Genomic DNA, 14,397 nt, shown 5'->3' on the forward strand with positions numbered 1-14,397 from the left:
CGTTCAATTTTTCATGCAAAACGATCGATGACCCGCGACCTGATGAAATTGCTCTGAGATGACCAAAATGGTCCGTTTTAAAACCTTCCATCTTTCAACTAATTCTGACTTTCAGAGGTGGATCATCACTTTTGGAGAAAAAATGAGCATCTTTATCGTCATTTTCATGCTTCTAAGGAGCCAAAACTCAAGATTTGGCTCATGGTTCAAAGTGAATTAAAGAACCCAAATGCTCACTTCGAGGGCTTAAAACTTGTTTATTCACTGCGGGAAGAGATATAAACAACATTTAGAGTAAATTAATGTTCATGCAAGAACGTTCAATTTTTCATGCAAAACGATCGATGACCCGCGACCTGATGAAATTGCTCCGAGATGACCAAAATGGTCCGTTTTGAAAATTTTCATCTTTCAACTAATTTTGACTCTCAGAGGTGGATCATCACTTTTGGAGATAAAATGAGCATCTTTATCGTCATTTTCATGCTTCTAGGGAGCCAAAACTCAATATTTGGCTCATGGTTAAAAGTGACTTAAAAAGGACCAAATGCTCACTTCGAGGGCTTAAAACGTGTTTATTCACTGCGGGAAGAGATATAAACAACATTTAGAGTAAATTAAAGTTCATGCAAGAACGTTCAATTTTTCATGCAAAACGATCGATGACCCGCGACCTGATGAAATTGCTCCAAGATGACCAAAATGGTCCGTTTTGAAAATTGTCATCTTTCAACTAATTTTGACTCTCAGAGGTGGATCATCACTTTTGGAGATAAAATGAGCATCTTTATCGTCATTTTCATGCTTCTAGGGAGCCAAAACTCAAGATTTGGCTCATGGTTAAAAGTGACTTAAAAAGGCCCAAATGTTCACTTCGAGGGCTTAAAACGTGTTTATTCACTGTGGGAAGAGATATAAACAACATTTAGAGTAAAATATTGTTCATCTGAGAACGTTCAATTTTTCATGCAAAACGATCGTTGACCCGCTACCTGATGAAATTGCTCTGAGATGACCAAAATGGTCCGTTTTGAAAATGTTCTTCTTTCAACTAATTTTTACTCTCAGAGGTGGATCATCACTTTTGGAGCTAAAATGAGCATCTTTATAGTCATTTTCATGCTTCTAGGGAGCCAAAACTCAAGATTTGGCTCATGGGTAAAAGTGACTTAAAAGGATCCAAATGCTCACTTCGAGGGCTTAAAACATGTTTAGTCACTGCGGGAAGAGATATAAACAACATTTAGAGTAAATTATTGTTCATGCGAGAACGTTCAATTTTTCATGCAAAACGATCGATGACCCGCGACCTGATGAAATTGCTCCGAGATGACCAAAATGGTCCGTTTTGAAAATTTTCATCTTTCAACTAATTTTGACTCTCAGAGGTGGATCATCACTTTTGGATATAAAATGAGCATCTTTATCATCATTTTCATGCTTCTAGGGAGCCAAAACTCAAGATTTGGCTCATGGTTAAAAGTGACTTAAAAGGACCCAAATGCTCACTTCGAGGGCTTAAAACGTGTTTATTCACTGCGGGAAGAGATATAAACAACATTTAGAGTAAATTAATGTTCATGCAAGAACGTTCAATTTTTCATGCAAAACGATCGATGACCCGCGACCTGATGAAATTGCTCCAAGATGACCAAAATGGTCCGTTTTGAAAATTTTCATCTTTCAACTAATTTTGACTCTCAGAGGTGGATCATCACTTTTGGATATAAAATGAGCATCTTTATCGTCATTTTCATGCTTCTAGGGAGCCAAAACTCAAGATTTGGCTCATGGTTAAAAGTGACTTAAAAAGGACCAAATGCTCACTTCGAGGGCTTAAAACGTGTTTATTCACTGCGGGAAGAGATATAAACAACATTTAGAGTAAATTACTATTTATGCGAGAACGTTCAATTTTTCATGGAAAACGATCGATGACCCGCGACCTGATGAAATTGCTCTGAGATGACCAAAATGGTCCGTTTTAAAACCTTCCATCTTTCAACTAATTCTGACTTTCAGAGGTGGATCATCACTTTTGGAGATAAAATGAGCATCTTTATCGTCATTTTCATGCTTCTAAGGAGCCAAAACTCAAGATTTGGCTCATGGTTCAAAGTGAATTAAAGAACCCAAATGCTCACTTCGAGGGCTTAAAACTTGTTTATTCACTGCGGGAAGAGATATAAACAACATTTAGAGTAAATTAATGTTCATGCAAGAACGTTCAATTTTTCATGCAAAACGATCGATGACCCGCGACCTGATGAAATTGCTCCGAGATGACCAAAATGGTCCGTTTTGAAAATTTTCATCTTTCAACTAATTTTGACTCTCAGAGGTGGATCATCACTTTTGGAGATAAAATGAGCATCTTTATCGTCATTTTCATGCTTCTAGGGAGCCAAAACTCAATATTTGGCTCATGGTTAAAAGTGACTTAAAAAGGACCAAATGCTCACTTCGAGGGCTTAAAACGTGTTTATTCACTGCGGGAAGAGATATAAACAACATTTAGAGTAAATTAAAGTTCATGCAAGAACGTTCAATTTTTCATGCAAAACGATCGATGACCCGCGACCTGATGAAATTGCTCCGAGATGACCAAAATGGTCCGTTTTGAAAATTGTCATCTTTCAACTAATTTTGACTCTCAGAGGTGGATCATCACTTTTGGAGATAAAATGAGCATCTTTATCGTCATTTTCATGCTTCTAGGGAGCCAAAACTCAAGATTTGGCTCATGGTTAAAAGTGACTTAAAAAGGCCCAAATGTTCACTTCGAGGGCTTAAAACGTGTTTATTCACTGTGGGAAGAGATATAAACAACATTTAGAGTAAAATAATGTTCATGCGAGAACGTTGAATTTTTCATGCAAAACGATTGTTGACCCGCGACCTGATGAAATTGCTCTGAGATGACCAAAATGGTCCGTTTTGAAAATGTTCTTCTTTCAACTAATTTTTACTCTCAGAGGTGGATCATCACTTTTGGAGCTAAAATGAGCATCTTTATAGTCATTTTCATGCTTCTAGGGAGCCAAAACTCAAGATTTGGCTCATGGTTAAAAGTGACTTAAAAGGACCCAAATGCTCACTTCGAGGGCTTAAAACGTGTTTATTCACTGCGGGAAGAGATATAAACAACATTTAGAGTAAATTATTGTTCATGCAAGAACGTTCAATTTTTCATGCAAAACGATCGATGACCCGCGACCTGATGAAATTGCTCCAAGATGACCACAATGGTCCGTTTTGAAAATTTTCATCTTTCAACTAATTTTGACTCTCAGAGGTGGATCATCACTTTTGGATATAAAATGAGCATCTTTATCGTCATTTTCATGCTTCTAGGGAGCCAAAACTCAAGATTTGGCTCATGGTTAAAAGTGACTTAAAAACGCCCAAATGCTCACTTTGAGGGATTAAAACGTGTTTATTCACTGCGGGAAGAGATATAAACAACATTTAGAGTAAATTAATGTTCATGCAAGAACGTTCAATTTTTCATGCAAAACGATCGATGACCCGCGACCTGATGAAATTGCTCCAAGATGACCAAAATGGTCCGTTTTGAAAATTTTCATCTTTCAACTAATTTTGACTCTCAGAGGTGGATCATCACTTTTGGATATAAAATGAGCATCTTTATCGTCATTTTCATGCTTCTAGGGAGCCAAAACTCAAGATTTGGCTCATGGTTAAAAGTGACTTAAAAAGGCCCAAATGCTCACTTTGAGGGATTAAAACGTGTTTATTCACTGAGGGAAGAGATATAAACAACATTTAGAGTAAATTAATGTTCATGCAAGAACGTTCAATTTTTCATGCAAAACGATCGATGACCCGCGACCTGATGAAATTGCTCTGAGATTACCAAAATGGTCCGTTTTAAAACCTTCCATCTTTCAACTAATTCTGACTTTCAGAGGTGGATCATCACTTTTGGAGATAAAATGAGCATCTTTATCGTCATTTTCATGCTTCTAAGGAGCCAAAACTCAAGATTTGGCTCATGGTTAAAAGTGAATTAAAAGGACCCAAATGCTCACTTCGAGGGCTTAAAACGTGTTTATTCACTGCGGGAAGAGATATAAACAACATTTAGAGTTAATTAATGTTCATGCAAGAACGTTCAATTTTTCATGCAAAACGATCGATGACCCGCGACCTGATGAAATTGCTACGAGATGACCAAAATGGTCCGTTTTGAAAATTTTCATCTTTCAACTAATTTTGACTCTCAGAGGTGGATCATCACTTTTGGAGATAAAATGAGCATCTTTATCGTCATTTTCATGCTTCTAGGGAGCCAAAACTCAAGATTTGGCTCATGGTTAAAAGTGACTTAAAAAGGCCCAAATGCTAACTTCGAGGGCTTAAAACGTGTTTAGTCACTGCGGGAAGAGATATAAACAACATTTAGAGTAAATTATTGTTCATGCGAGAACGTTCAATTTTTCATGCAAAACGATCGATGACCCGCGACCTGATGAAATTGCTCCGAGATGACCAAAATGGTCCGTTTTGAAAATTTTCATCTTTCAACTAATTTTGACTCTCAGAGGTGGATCATCACTTTTGGATATAAAATGAGCATCTTTATCATCATTTTCATGCTTCTAGGGAGCCAAAACTCAAGATTTGGCTCATGGTTAAAAGTGACTTAAAAGGACCCAAATGCTCACTTCGAGGGCTTAAAACGTGTTTATTCACTGCGGGAAGAGATATAAACAACATTTAGAGTAAATTAATGTTCATGCAAGAACGTTCAATTTTTCATGCAAAACGATCGATGACCCGCGACCTGATGAAATTGCTCCAAGATGACCAAAATGGTCCGTTTTGAAAATTTTCATCTTTCAACTAATTTTGACTCTCAGAGGTGGATCATCACTTTTGGATATAAAATGAGCATCTTTATCGTCATTTTCATGCTTCTAGGGAGCCAAAACTCAAGATTTGGCTCATGGTTAAAAGTGACTTAAAAAGGCCCAAATGCTCACTTTGAGGGATTAAAACGTGTTTATTCACTGCGCGAAGAGATATAAACAACATTTAGAGTAAATTAATGTTCATGCAAGAACGTTCAATTTTTCATGCAAAACGATCGATGACCCGCGACCTGATGAAATTGCTCCGAGATGACCAAAATGGTCCGTTTTGAAAATTTTCATCTTTCAACTAATTTTGACTCTCAGAGGTGGATCATCACTTTTGGAGATAAAATGAGCATCTTTATCGTCATTTTCATGCTTCTAGGGAGCCAAAACTCAATATTTGGCTCATGGTTAAAAGTGACTTAAAAAGGACCAAATGCTCACTTCGAGGGCTTAAAACGTGTTTATTCACTGCGGGAAGAGATATAAACAACATTTAGAGTAAATTACTATTTATGCGAGAACGTTCAATTTTTCATGGAAAACGATCGATGACCCGCGACCTGATGAAATTGCTCTGAGATGACCAAAATGGTCCGTTTTAAAACCTTCCATCTTTCAACTAATTCTGACTTTCAGAGGTGGATCATCACTTTTGGAGATAAAATGAGCATCTTTATCATCATTTTCATGCTTCTAAGGAGCCAAAACTCAAGATTTGGCTCATGGTTCAAAGTGAATTAAAGAACCCAAATGCTCACTTCGAGGGCTTAAAACTTGTTTATTCACTGCGGGAAGAGATATAAACAACATTTAGAGTAAATTAATGTTCATGCAAGAACGTTCAATTTTTCATGCAAAGCGATCGATGACCCGCGACCTGATGAAATTGCTCCGAGATGACCAAAATGGTCCGTTTTGAAAATTTTCATCTTTCAACTAATTTTGACTCTCAGAGGTGGATCATCACTTTTGGAGATAAAATGAGCATCTTTATCGTCATTTTCATGCTTCTAGGGAGCCAAAACTCAATATTTGGCTCATGGTTAAAAGTGACTTAAAAAGGACCAAATGCTCACTTCGAGGGCTTAAAACGTGTTTATTCACTGCGGGAAGAGATATAAACAACATTTAGAGTAAATTAAAGTTCATGCAAGAACGTTCAATTTTTCATGCAAAACGATCGATGACCCGCGACCTGATGAAATTGCTCCGAGATGACCAAAATGGTCCGTTTTGAAAATTGTCATCTTTCAACTAATTTTGACTCTCAGAGGTGGATCATCACTTTTGGAGATAAAATGAGCATCTTTATCGTCATTTTCATGCTTCTAGGGAGCCAAAACTCAAGATTTGGCTCATGGTTAAAAGTGACTTAAAAAGGCCCAAATGTTCACTTCGAGGGCTTAAAACGTGTTTATTCACTGTGGGAAGAGATATAAACAACATTTAGAGTAAAATAATGTTCATGCGAGAACGTTGAATTTTTCATGCAAAACGATCGTTGACCCGCGACCTGATGAAATTGCTCTGAGATGACCAAAATGGTCCGTTTTGAAAATGTTCTTCTTTCAACTAATTTTTACTCTCAGAGGTGGATCATCACTTTTGGAGCTAAAATGAGCATCTTTATAGTCATTTTCATGCTTCTAGGGAGCCAAAACTCAAGATTTGGCTCATGGGTAAAAGTGACTTAAAAGGATCCAAATGCTCACTTCGAGGGCTTAAAACATATTTAGTCACTGCGGGAAGAGATATAAACAACATTTAGAGTAAATTATTGTTCATGCGAGAACGTTCAATTTTTCATGCAAAACGATCGATGACCCGCGACCTGATGAAATTGCTCCGAGATGACCAAAATGGTCCGTTTTGAAAAATTTCATCTTTTAACTAATTTTGACTCTCAGAGGTGGATCATCACTTTTGGATATAAAATGAGCATCTTTATCGTCATTTTCATGCTTCTAGGGAGCCAAAACTCAAGATTTGGCTCATGGTTAAAAGTGACTTAAAAACGCCCAAATGCTCACTTTGAGGGATTAAAACGTGTTTATTCACTGCGGGAAGAGATATAAACAACATTTAGAGTAAATTAATGTTCATGCAAGAACGTTCAATTTTTCATGCAAAACGATCGATGACCCGCGACCTGATGAAATTGCTCCGAGATGTCCATAATGGTCCGTTTTGAAAATTTTCATCTTTCAACTAATTTTGACTCTCAGAGGTGGATCATCACTTTTGGATATAAAATGAGCATCTTTATCGTCATTTTCATGCTTCTAGGGAGCCAAAACTCAAGATTTGGCTCATGGTTAAAAGTGACTTAAAAAAGGCCCAAATGCTCACTTCGAGGGCTTAAAACGTGTTTATTCACTGCGGGAAGAGATATAAACAACATTTAGAGTAAATTATTGTTCATCCGAGAACGTTCAATTTTTCATGCAAAACGATCGATGACCCGCGACCTGATGAAATTGCTCTGAGATGACCAAAATGGTCCGTTTTAAAACATTCCATCTTTCAACTAATTCTGACTTTTAGAGGTGGATCATCACTTTTGGAGATAAAATGAGCATCTTTATCGTCATTTTCATGCTTCTAGGGAGCCAAAACTCAAGATTTGGCTCATGGTTAAAAGTGACTTAAAAAGGCCCAAATGCTCACTTCGAGGGCTTAAAACGTGTTTATTCACTGCGGGAAGAGATATAAACAACATTTAGAGTAAATTAATGTTCATGCGAGAACGTTCAATTTTTCATGAAAAACGATCCATGACCCGCGACCTGATGAAATTGCTCTGAGATGACCAAAATAGTCCGTTTTGAAAATGTTCATCTTTCAACTAATTTTGACTCTCAGAGGTGTATCATCACTTTTGGAGATAAAATGAGCATCTTTATCGTCATTTTCATGCTTCTAGGGAGTCAAAACTCAAGATTTGGCTCATGGTTAAAAGTGACTTAAAAAGGCCCAAATGCTCACTTCGAGGGCTTAAAACGTGTTTAATCACTGCGTGAAGAGATATAAACAACATTTAGAGTAAAATAATGTTCATGCGAGAACGTTCAATTTTTCATGCAAAACGATCGTTGACCCGCGACCTGATGAAATTGCTCTGAGATGACCAAAATGGTCCGTTTTGAAAATGTTCATCTTTCAACTAATTTTTACTCTCAGAGGTGGATCATCACTTTTGGAGATAAAATGAGCATCTTTATCGTCATTTTCATGCTTCTAGGGAGCCAAAACTCAAGATTTGGCTCATGGTTAAAAGTGACTTAAAAAGGCCCAAATGCTCACTTCGAGGGCTTAAAACGTGTTTATTCACTGCGGGAAGAGATATAAACAACATTTAGAGTAAATTAATGTTCATGCGAGAACGTTCAATTTTTCATGAAAAACGATCCATGACCCGCGACCTGATGAAATTGCTCTGAGATGACCAAAATAGTCCGTTTTGAAAATGTTCATCTTTCAACTAATTTTGACTCTCAGAGGTGTATCATCACTTTTGGAGATAAAATGAGCATCTTTATCGTCATTTTCATGCTTCTAGGGAGTCAAAACTCAAGATTTGGCTCATGGTTAAAAGTGACTTAAAAAGGCCCAAATGCTCACTTCGAGGGCTTAAAACGTGTTTATGCACTGCGGGAAGAGATATAAACAACATTTAGAGTAAAATAATGTTCATGCGAGAACGTTCAATTTTTCATGCAAAACGATCGTTGACCCGCGACCTGATGAAATTGCTCTGAGATGACCAAAATGGTCCGTTTTGAAAATGTTCATCTTTCAACTAATTTTTACTCTCAGAGGTGGATCATCAGTTTTGGAGCTAAAATGAGCATCTTTATAGTCATTTTCATGCTTCTAGGGAGCCAAAACTCAAGATTTGGCTCATGGGTAAAAGTGACTTAAAAGGACCCAAATGCTCACTTCGAGGGCTTAAAACGTGTTTATTCACTGCGGGAAGAGATATAAACAACATTTAGAGTAAATTATTGTTCATCCGAGAACGTTCAATTTTTCATGCAAAACGATCGATGACCCGCGACCTGATGAAATTGCTCTGAGATGACCAAAATGGTCCGTTTTAAAACCTTCCATCTTTCAACTAATTCTGACTTTCAGAGGTGGATCATCACTTTTGGAGATAAAATGAGCATCTTTATCGTCATTTTCATGCTTCTAAGGAGCCAAAACTCAAGATTTGGCTCATGGTTAAAAGTGAATTAAAGAACCCAAATGCTCACTTCGAGGGCTTAAAACTTGTTTATTCACTGCGGGAAGAGATATAAACAACATTTAGAGTAAATTAATGTTCATGCAAGAACGTTCAATTTTTCATGCAAAACGATCGATGACCCGCGATCTGATGAAATTGCTCCGAGATGACCAAAATGGTCCGTTTTGAAATTTTTCATCTTTCAACTAATTTTGACTCTCAGAGGTGGATCATCACTTTTGGAGATAAAATGAGCATCTTTATCGTCATTTTCATGCTTCTAGGGAGCCAAAACTCAAGATTTGGCTCATGGTTAAAAGTGACTTAAAAAGGCCCAAATGCTCACTTCGAGGGCTTAAAACGTGTTTATTCACTGCGGGAAGAGATATAAACAACATTTAGAGTAAATTAATATTCATGCAAAAACGTTCAATTTTTCATGAAAAACGATCGATGACCCGCGACCTGATGAAATTGCTCTGAGATGACCAAAAGGGTCCATTTTAAAACCTTCCATCTTTCAACTAATTCTGACTTTCAGAGGTGGATCATCACTTTTGGAGATAAAATGAGCATCTTTATCGTCATTTTCATGCTTCTAAGGAGCCAAAACTCAAGATTTGGCTCATGGTTAAAAGTGAATTAAAAGGACCCAAATGCTCACTTCGAGGGCTTGAAACGTGTTTATTCACTGCGGGAAGAGATATAAACAACATTTAGAGTAAATTAATGTAAATGCAAGAACGTTCAATTTTTCATGCAAAACGATGGATGACCCGCGACCTGATGAAATTGCTCCGAGATGACCAAAATAGTCCGTTTTGAAAATGTTCATCTTTCAACTAATTTTGACTCTCAGAGGTGGATCATCACTTTTGGAGATAAAATTAGCAACTTTATCGTCATTTTCATGCTTCTAGGGATCCAAAACTCAAGATTTGGCTCATGGTTAAAAGTGACTTAAAAAGGCCCAAATGCTCACTTCGAGGGCTTAAAACGTGTTTATTCACTGCAGGAAGAGATATAAACAACATTTAGAGTAAATTAATGTTCATGCCAGAGCGTTCATTTTTTCATGCAAAACGATCGATGACCCGCGACCTGATGAAATTGCTCTGAGATGACCAAAATAGTCCGTTTCGAAAATGTTCATCTTTCAACTAATTTTGACTCTCAGAGGTGGATCATCACTTTTGGAGATAAAATGAGCATCTTTATCGTCATTTTCATGCTTCTAAGGAGCCAAAACTCAAGATTTGGCTCCTGGTTAAAAGTGAATTAAAAGGACCCAAATGCTCACTTCGAGGGCTTGAAACGTGTTTATTCACTGCGGGAAGAGATATAAACAACATTTAGAGTAAATTAATGTTCATGCAAGAACGTTCAATTTTTCATGCAAAACGATCGATGACCCGCGACCTGATGAAATTGCTCCAAGATGACCACAATGGTCCGTTTTGAAAATTTTCATCTTTCAACTAATTTTGACTCTCAGAGGTGGATCATCACTTTTGGATATAAAATGAGCATCTTTATCGTCATTTTCATGCTTCTAGAGAGCCAAAACTCAAGATTTGGCTCATGGTTAAAAGTGACTTAAAAAGGCCCAAATGCTCACTTTGAGGGCTTAAAACGTGTTTATTCACTGCGGGAAGAGATATAAACAACATTTAGAGTAAATTATTGTTCATGCGAGAACGTTCAATTTTTCATGCAAAACGATCGATGACCCGCGACCTGATGAAATTGCTACGAGATGACCAAAATGGTCCGTTTTGAAAATTTTCATCTTTCAACTAATTTTGACTCTCAGAGGTGGATCATCACTTTTGGAGATAAAATGAGCATCTTTATCATCATTTTCATGCTTCTAGGGAGCCAAAACTCAAGATTTGGCTCATGGTTAAAAGTGACTTAAAAAGGCCCAAATGCTAACTTCGAGGGCTTAAAACGTGTTTAGTCACTGCGGGAAGAGATATAAACAACATTTAGAGTAAATTATTGTTCATGCGAGAACGTTCAATTTTTCATGCAAAACGATCGATGACCCGCGACCTGATGAAATTGCTCCGAGATGACCAAAATGGTCCGTTTTGAAAATTTTCATCTTTCAACTAATTTTGACTCTCAGAGGTGGATCATCACTTTTGGATATAAAATGAGCATCTTTATCATCATTTTCATGCTTCTAGGGAGCCAAAACTCAAGATTTGGCTCATGGTTAAAAGTGACTTAAAAGGACCCAAATGCTCACTTCGAGGGCTTAAAACGTGTTTATTCACTGCGGGAAGAGATATAAACAACATTTAGAGTAAATTAATGTTCATGCAAGAACGTTCAATTTTTCATGCAAAACGATCGATGACCCGCGACCTGATGAAATTGCTCCAAGATGACCAAAATGGTCCGTTTTGAAAATTTTCATCTTTCAACTAATTTTGACTCTCAGAGGTGGATCATCACTTTTGGATATAAAATGAGCATCTTTATCGTCATTTTCATGCTTCTAGGGAGCCAAAACTCAAGATTTGGCTCATGGTTAAAAGTGACTTAAAAAGGCCCAAATGCTCACTTTGAGGGATTAAAACGTGTTTATTCACTGCGGGAAGAGATATAAACAACATTTAGAGTAAATTAATGTTCATGCAAGAACGTTCAATTTTTCATGCAAAACGATCGATGACCCGCGACCTGATGAAATTGCTCCGAGATGACCAAAATGGTCCGTTTTGAAAATTTTCATCTTTCAACTAATTTTGACTCTCAGAGGTGGATCATCACTTTTGGAGATAAAATGAGCATCTTTATCGTCATTTTCATGCTTCTAGGGAGCCAAAACTCAATATTTGGCTCATGGTTAAAAGTGACTTAAAAAGGACCAAATGCTCACTTCGAGGGCTTAAAACGTGTTTATTCACTGCGGGAAGAGATATAAACAACATTTAGAGTAAATTACTATTTATGCGAGAACGTTCAATTTTTCATGGAAAACGATCGATGACCCGCGACCTGATGAAATTGCTCTGAGATGACCAAAATGGTCCGTTTTAAAACCTTCCATCTTTCAACTAATTCTGACTTTCAGAGGTGGATCATCACTTTTGGAGATAAAATGAGCATCTTTATCATCATTTTCATGCTTCTAAGGAGCCAAAACTCAAGATTTGGCTCATGGTTCAAAGTGAATTAAAGAACCCAAATGCTCACTTCGAGGGCTTAAAACTTGTTTATTCACTGCGGGAAGAGATATAAACAACATTTAGAGTAAATTAATGTTCATGCAAGAACGTTCAATTTTTCATGCAAAGCGATCGATGACCCGCGACCTGATGAAATTGCTCCGAGATGACCAAAATGGTCCGTTTTGAAAATGTTCATCTTTCAACTAATTTTGACTCTCAGAGGTGGATCATCACTTTTGGAGATAAAATGAGCATCTTTATCGTCATTTTCATGCTTCTAGGGAGCCAAAACTCAATATTTGGCTCATGGTTAAAAGTGACTTAAAAAGGACCAAATGCTCACTTCGAGGGCTTAAAACGTGTTTATTCACTGCGGGAAGAGATATAAACAACATTTAGAGTAAATTAAAGTTCATGCAAGAACGTTCAATTTTTCATGCAAAACGATCGATGACCCGCGACCTGATGAAATTGCTCCGAGATGACCAAAATGGTCCGTTTTGAAAATTGTCATCTTTCAACTAATTTTGACTCTCAGAGGTGGATCATCACTTTTGGAGATAAAATGAGCATCTTTATCGTCATTTTCATGCTTCTAGGGAGCCAAAACTCAAGATTTGGCTCATGGTTAAAAGTGACTTAAAAAGGCCCAAATGTTCACTTCGAGGGCTTAAAACGTGTTTATTCACTGTGGGAAGAGATATAAACAACATTTAGAGTAAAATAATGTTCATGCGAGAACGTTGAATTTTTCATGCAAAACGATCGTTGACCCGCGACCTGATGAAATTGCTCTGAGATGACCAAAATGGTCCGTTTTGAAAATGTTCTTCTTTCAACTAATTTTTACTCTCAGAGGTGGATCATCACTTTTGGAGCTAAAATGAGCATCTTTATAGTCATTTTCATGCTTCTAGGGAGCCAAAACTCAAGATTTGGCTCATGGGTAAAAGTGACTTAAAAGGATCCAAATGCTCACTTCGAGGGCTTAAAACATGTTTAGTCACTGCGGGAAGAGATATAAACAACATTTAGAGTAAATTATTGTTCATGCGAGAACGTTCAATTTTTCATGCAAAACGATCGATGACCCGCGACCTGATGAAATTGCTCCGAGATGACCAAAATGGTCCGTTTTGAAAAATTTCATCTTTTAACTAATTTTGACTCTCAGAGGTGGATCATCACTTTTGGATATAAAATGAGCATCTTTATCATCATTTTCATGCTTCTAGGGAGCCAAAACTCAAGATTTGGCTCATGGTTAAAAGTGACTTAAAAGGACCCAAATGCTCACTTCGAGGGCTTAAAACGTGTTTAGTCACTGCGGGAAGAGATATAAACAACATTTAGAGTAAATTATTGTTCATGCGAGAACGTTCAATTTTTCATGCAAAACGATCGATGACCCGCGACCTGATGAAATTGCTCCGAGATGACCAAAATGGTCCGTTTTGAAAATTTTCATCTTTCAACTAATTTTGACTCTCAGAGGTGGATCATCACTTTTGGATATAAAATGAGCATCTTTATCATCATTTTCATGCTTCTAGGGAGCCAAAACTCAAGATTTGGCTCATGGTTAAAAGTGACTTAAAAGGACCCAAATGCTCACTTCGAGGGCTTAAAACGTGTTTATTCACTGCGGGAAGAGATATAAACAACATTTAGAGTAAATTAATGTTCATGCAAGAACGTTCAATTTTTCATGCAAAACGATCGATGACCCGCGACCTGATGAAATTGCTCCAAGATGACCAAAATGGTCCGTTTTGAAAATTTTCATCTTTCAACTAATTTTGACTCTCAGAGGTGGATCATCACTTTTGGATATAAAATGAGCATCTTTATCGTCATTTTCATGCTTCTAGGGAGCCAAAACTCAAGATTTGGCTCATGGTTAAAAGTGACTTAAAAAGGCCCAAATGCTCACTTTGAGGGATTAAAACGTGTTTATTCACTGCGGGAAGAGATATAAACAACATTTAGAGTAAATTAATGTTCATGCAAGAACGTTCAATTTTTCATGCAAAACGATCGATGACCCGCGACCTGATGAAATTGCTCCGAGATGACCAAAATGGTCCGTTTTGAAAATTTTCAT

Source organism: Lissotriton helveticus, chromosome 2_1, assembly GCF_964261635.1.
Source record: "Lissotriton helveticus chromosome 2_1, aLisHel1.1, whole genome shotgun sequence".
Classification (NCBI taxonomy): Eukaryota; Metazoa; Chordata; class Amphibia; order Caudata; family Salamandridae; genus Lissotriton; species Lissotriton helveticus.